A 7124-nucleotide genomic window follows, 5' to 3' on the forward strand; every position below is an offset into this window, starting at 1 on the left:
TTACGTCTCCCCGGCATCTTCAACCAAAAGCTGAGGCTTTTTCATGCTCTTTCTGATCTCTGACTGGATTCAGCGTCATCCCGTGGGTGCAGGAATGTCTAAAAGTTCTGTTTCCCAGACAAAAATACAACACGAAGGCATTTTAGTGATAATCTTAGGGGAGCTAAAAAGGCCTGCAATGGAGAGATTTTGTTTATTTTTGCCTTCATAAAAAAGAATTAAAACTTTAAAGTTAGGCAAAATTAATCTTTCTGCAAGAGAACAAACCAGAATCTGATTCAGGATGAAAACACTAGGAGTTCAAATCTTGCCTGGGAAAGGCATCTTCCGAGCACTAAACTTCTCCAACATCAATTCATCTAGTGACTTATTTTGACATGCGAACACCAAAATAGCAAAATCTCTAATAGAAACGATTGTATGCCGCTTTACTGGTGTCTCCGCCCCCCCCCCTTCAGTCAATTCAATGACTCAGCAACACAAATAGATACATCCCTCTTCAGATTCAAGCTTGTTTGTTACACAGAAGGCAGGTTTCCAGTACAGCTCTAGTTAGCGACAAGGAGCTGGGCATTTTCATGGATTATAGGAACTAAGTCTACCTTAAAGAATCATATCCTCATCAGTAAAAAGGAAGGAGGAGGGCTAAAATAGTGTTCAATGTGATGTATGTGTAAAGATCTAGAGATTAAGGAAAAGTAGGAAGAAGTGCTAAAGTCAGTAAAACCATTTACTGACTGTATATGCCTGTGGGCAGGGAGGTGCTTTATGTTTTTTTTTACAGAATGTGTGAGTATGCCTCTACAAAAATGCAATTTGAGGGGCGCCTGGATGGTTTAGTTGGTTGAGCATCCAACTTTTCATTTCAGCTCAAATCATGATGCCAGGATTGTGGGATCAAGCCCAGTGTTGGGCTCCACACTGAGAGTGGAGCCTGCTTAAGCTTCTCTCGCTCTGGGGTGCCTGGGTGGCTCAGGTGGTTAAGCATCCGACTTTGGTGTCAGGTCATGATCTCATGGTACCTGGGTTCGAGCCCATGTTGGACTCTCTGGTGTCAGCACAGAGGCACTTCACATCCTCTGCCCCCTCTCTCTGCCCCTCCCCTGCTCGTTCTTTCTCTCTAAATAACTTAAAAAAAAAATAAAGACTCTCTCTCCACCGTCTCCCCCGACTCGCATTCTCTCTTAAAAACACACACATACAGGGGCGCCTGGGTGGCTCAGTTGGTTGGGCATCCGACTTCAGCTCAGGTCACGATCTCGCGGTCCGTGAGTTCGAGCCCTGCGTCAGGCTCTGGGCTGATGGCTCGGAGCCTGGAGCCTGCTTCGGATTCTGTGTCTCCCTCTCTCTCTGCCCCTCCCCCGTTCATGCTCTGTCTCTCTCTGTCTCAAAAATAAATAAACGTTAAAAAAATTAAAACACACACACACACATACACACAAAACAAAAATGCAATTTGAATGTATTCTCTTCTAGATCAGCACTGTCTAATACAACCTGGTATGATAGAAATATCCTGTATCTACACTGTCCAGTAGAGTAGCCACTAGCCTCATGTGGCATTTGGGCTCTTGAAATGTGGCTCTAGTGTGCCTGAGACACTGAATTTTTGGTTTTAATTAATTTTAATAAATTTAAATAGCCACATGAGCCTGGTGACACATGAGGCTATCTTATTGGACAGCACATTACTAGACTGTAGGTAGGTATTTTTAGAGGTATCAATTATCTTAGATGTAAATACATCTTAGAAGCCATCTGCTACAAAAGTAAGACTTGTCTATGCCCAGGGAAGGGGTGGGTGCTCCCAACTACATCTAAATAAGCAGTGCTTTAGAGCAGTGCAGCTTTGGTGCAGAATGAGAGCTAATCTGATTTGATGCAGTAAGTAGAGGGTGGAAACTTCTACTCTGTTTGGCTACTGAAGTCTGCCTTTCCAAAAATATTCTCCTTAATTGCTTGGGCAATGACTTAAATTAGATTAATCAGACCTTTATGAGTCCCTTAGAAAGAATGGTTGCATCTTCCATTCGTATCATTGCTTCTGGTTAACAAACTGGCAGCAGCTTTGCTATATCTGACAGCATTGGGGAATAGCTGTGATCAGGGGTCCCCTGTCTACAGAAGTCTGATTTCAGGGTGCCATCAGGGCTCATGGCTCACAGATGTTTTGAACACCTGCTTGCTAATGTTCATAATTCCAGAGTATATGCTATCGATAGCTACAAAGATGCAAATCCCCTAAAGAAGTAAATCTTTGTCTTTTGAACAGTGGATTCCAGACATATGGGAGGACACTCTATAAATATGGAAAAGATAAAAGAACTAGAAGGATAGAAGTCCCCAAACACATTTTATCTACTACAGAAATTTGCCTAATGCTTGTGCTATTTTGTAAGTTGAAAGACAGCACCTTATATGTAAAATATCCTAAACTGCTACTTTGAGAGTTTTCATAATTCTCATAAAATTTATTTTCCCATTAACAAAGAAATGTCACATTACCGAAAAAGAGAGAAAGAGAAAGCATCACCCATAAACTTACCAGAACAACAAATAGCAACTCTTCTTTCTGGTCTTTTTTCTATGCATGATTTTTTAGTTTTATTTATACAGTTACAATCATAGTGTATATACAGTTTTCTACCCTGACTTCAAGCTCCTTGAGCTAGGTATTATATAAGGGAATATTACAACATGCCTGTGATAACTAGGTCATTTAATATCTGTCTCTGAAGTTTTCTGCCCTTAATTCAACCCCGGGGCTGTAGCAATGATGCACAGTGCTGAGAATCCCAATATAAACATTCTTGGAAAACACACATCTGCCTGTTTTAGGATTTGCTCTGTGTCTTTCAGATCTGTGAGACTTTAGCATGGTTCTGAATTGTATGGTACAGGAAAATCAAGTGCTTGTTCATACCTGGCTGGAGTTAAATGAAAATATCAAAGTCTTGATGGGAAGGAAAAAGAAAGGTGCCAGATGTGTTATCCCATTTCATTTTTATCACACCAGTCAAGTAGATATTATCAACCACACTTTAGACATGAGGGGTTGAGAAACTTGCCCAAGGTTGCATTATTAAGTAGCAGAACAAAGATTAGCTAGCCCTCGGGTCTTTCCAATACATTGGGGCAGTAAGCAAGAAAGCATATAAACGTCATTAAAAAAGAAAAGACGGGTTAATTTTTTTTACAACCAGAATATATTCATGTATTTCTTGAAAAACATGTTTTTGAAGAAACCTTTAAGAAACAGTAAATGAAAAAAAATTAATTCCCCCCAAGAGACAGTTAATCATCTCTGGTAGTAACAATACCAGAATTGGTAAGAGATACACTTTTAAAGACATCCTAGGTAATTAATGCCATTTTGCAAAATCTGACATCAAAGAGAAAAAACCTGGTCCTATTCAAGGGGAGTAAAAGTCCATGTTAACTCAAGAACCTGAAGACTTCTCCTATAGTTACAAATTGCTACTTGAAGTCAAGTCTGACTTTGTAAATGAGAGTGGAATGTGTATGGGGGAGGGGATAGCAGAAGTTCTTACATTGGTTAAAAGGCAGCATCTAACCTATGTTGCTCATCTGCTCTCTGCTTTGCCAAATAGTAGCAAATCTACATTACAGGAAGTTGGCTGCCTCAAATAATTCTTCACCAGACCTAGGATGTATACATTGTTGTTGCAAACCTATCTTGGCTGCAAAGTGTATCCCCACTGCCCTGGAGTAAAGGCTGGCTACATTCTGGATGCTAATCAGGGGTATCCCATTTCACCAGAGGGCCTCTAAGCTCCTGCCCCCGATATCCTCCCCATTTTGCCACATCTGCTGGAAATCCATGGCTTGCTTTTATCCCTCTCCTAGTTTCCATGGAGACCCAACAGTTTACTTTTTTCCCCCAACTCTAAGCCACAGTTATTTTTAACTGTAAAACTCTGAGCCAGGTCACAGCTGGGATCTGGAAGATGCAATGACGTCTATAGCCACCCTTCTCTCCCACAGACGCCTTCTTTTCTGCAGTTGCTGGGGGCGGAGGCACTCCTGGGAGATTTTGCTCTCAAAAGCATTTTGCTTTGCATCATGAAGTTAAACCTATGCTGACTTAGATCTGACAGGTGTCCTGAATCTGAAACCATGCACGCCCTAAACAAGGCAAAGATTTTCTTTGGGTGGGAGAGGAGGGCTGCCAGGTGAGGTTGCCGTTGTTGTCACAGTATCTGTGGCTAGCGATTAGGTAAATGCCCTTTGGTAAAAATAAATCAAAGTGCTATCTATCCTCTAGGCAAAAAAAGAAGGGCTCTGGCTCCTGCCCCCAGGAGAGTGACTTTTCCTGCAGCCTGCCCTTGGTTAGAAAGAGGCTCCGAAGCAGGATACTGTGTGAAGCTGTTCTACCTTCTCCAAAGCAGACAGCAAATTCCCAGGGGGTCAGGGCTGGCACATTGCTGCCCCCTTCTCCTCTACGGAGAGTTCAAATCAGTCCACCCATCTCTAAGGCCGCTGGTACTTAGGAGCTAGTGTCTTCACGGCATTTCTAAACTTTTCACTCCTTTTCAGTATTTTGTCGGGGGGGAAAGCTATTAAATTACCCTTGAAAACTGCCCTTTTCATCTTAGACAACCTCCTAAGATCAGAAAGGGCAATAAAACATAAAACAGCCCCAATTCAATACCAGTTTTCTCACAGGAGACATTGATTGGGAATATTAAAATTAAGCCCCACAGTGCAGGTTCCATTAATGTTTTATTTCTTAAAATATTAAATGTTGGGTTTTTAAGGAATTCTCTAAATGAAGGGTGCTAAATAGGAGGGGGAAATCCAAATCAGGAGTTATCCATTGTTAAATGGGAGAAAACAGGTTAGGTCATTGCAAACAATTTCAGAAACAGAGAATACACTTGGCAGACAGCTCTCCAAGAAGAGAGATGCATTAGAAGTGTCACGAGTTGGCACGTGGCTGTCAGTTCACCGAAGACAGGTGATAAGATGACAGCATTTCAGCATTTTTACTTTGATTAATAAAATGTTGGGTTCTTAAAACAACTATGAGGTCTTCTCCTTTCCACACTTCCTAAAATGCTACTTCTGTTCAACATAACCTGCACCAAGGCAGGGTTGCCAGCAAGGTACCTGGAAGCTTTCTGTCACGTTAAGACCTCAGGGGAAACCAGAGCAAGCTGAAAAAGTGTTGCTTGGTTAAGAATGAGATTAATTCCACCAAATAATTAGTGTGGTGCCACAGAAGTCTGCCTCCTGTGCTCCAAAGTAGAAAATGAGCACACCAGACTTAATTATCCAGTCCTAAAAGACAGGAAACAAGCCTGGGCCGGCAAAGGGTAACTACAGGGCTTGCAAAGACAAAGGGAGGTACATCTATTAAATCAAAAATTTTTGTAGCTCTCAGTTTGGGGTTTTAAACCTTTTGATGGTCACTTTCTGGATTCTTATCTCAACTTCCTTATTATTCTTACTCCTAACCGGGAAGAGGGCCCAGCATACAATACATAACATGCAAGTAACTCATAGTGACAAAGGAATTTTAATGCCAGATGTTAAGACATTCACCATTCCCTTAAATACCTGTCTCTTGACTTGTAAGCCTGGTCAGTCAAATCAAAGGGCATTTGATATTCTTATCAAGGCAGTTGCTGGGGGCGGAGGTACTCCTGACAGAAGCCAAGGCAGTAGGCAAAACTGAACAGGAAAAGAACTCCCTCCCATTCGATTTAGAAACTGGCCTTCCAGACTACTCAGGAATGATTCACCTGTGTCCCCACCCCCCAGCCCCCAACCACTCAAAAGCAGCAAACTAAGTTCTGATGCATACTTCACGGATAGGCTTCTTTCCAAAACACTCACTAAATGCTCCCTACTGTTCTCCCAAGTTAAGTGCCAATATCAGCACGCCCATTACTCCCTAGCCAGGCTGCTCTGACTCTGCTTGCACATGGAGATCCTGTTCAATCTCCCTTACTACGTTGTGCTCAGGTTATTGTGTCTGCTTGAAGAGAAATTCTGTCTTAGCTTCTACACAAGGCCACACAGTGCCCCACTGTACCAGACATGATCCTTTCCAGCAGATCAGGGAGAGGTTAACCACATCTGGCTAGGTATATTGGAAAGGAAAGCAAAACTTCTACATCAGTACCTCCTGAATCAAACTTTAATTTTTAGAAATCCAGACAAACGAAACATAGTTGTGGGAAAGCCTTTTGTGTTAACAATAATATAAGGGCGCCTGGGTGGCTCAGTCATTTGAGTATCTGACTCTTGATTTTGGCTGAGGTCACGATCCCAGGGTCATGGGATTGAGCCCCGCATTGGGCTCCACGCTGAGTGTGGAGCATGATTCTCTCTCTCTCTCCCCACTCCTGCCCTTCGCCCCTACTCATGCTGTCTCTAAAAAAAACCCCCAAAAGACCACAACAAAAATACAGTGTATATCTAGATGGTACTCACAAAGATATCCTGAAAGATGGACAGTATTCCAGAATGCTGTTTAGAACACAGTACCACTCTCTTGCCTAGAGACAAGTGTTAGAGTATTATGAATGAGTTTTTCCAAGCTTTTCTTTACAATTTGGGCCTCTGATTCTTTACACTGGAAAGTTTAGTTCTCTTATTACATATCTACAGATTTCCTTAAGCTAGAGTGATTTACCACCTGGAATTCTGTTGTTCTTGATGAATGTCATTGGTTTGCTCCCCTTTCCAGCTAACCACAAGCTGGTTTCATTACTGAAAACTGGAAGCTTGTTTTTACCTCTCAACAAGGACTGGTTAACTGACTTCAGATTTAAATGGGGGGTTGGGGAGCAGGGAGAGACTAAAAAGAAGAATAAAAACTGGAACCCAAAAAGAGATAAACCATTGAGTTAGTTGGTCTCAAGAGAGACAGTCTAGATCTTTGAGCATGGGAAGGGTCTTGACATAAGAAGAAATTCTCTATTTCTCACCACTGGCAAAGAAGGATATGCACAGAATTCCAGCAGAAACCTTTAAATTGCAATAAAAATTCCTAACAGTAAAAGGTCTTTACTGATGTCATTGAATTTCAGGGTAAACGTTCCCTCTTTGTAATGATACGGCCTAAGAGAGACCTCGATAGTGTAGCTGGTTTAAGG

This window comes from Acinonyx jubatus, chromosome E1, assembly GCF_027475565.1.
Source record: "Acinonyx jubatus isolate Ajub_Pintada_27869175 chromosome E1, VMU_Ajub_asm_v1.0, whole genome shotgun sequence".
Lineage (NCBI taxonomy): Eukaryota > Metazoa > Chordata > Mammalia > Carnivora > Felidae > Acinonyx > Acinonyx jubatus.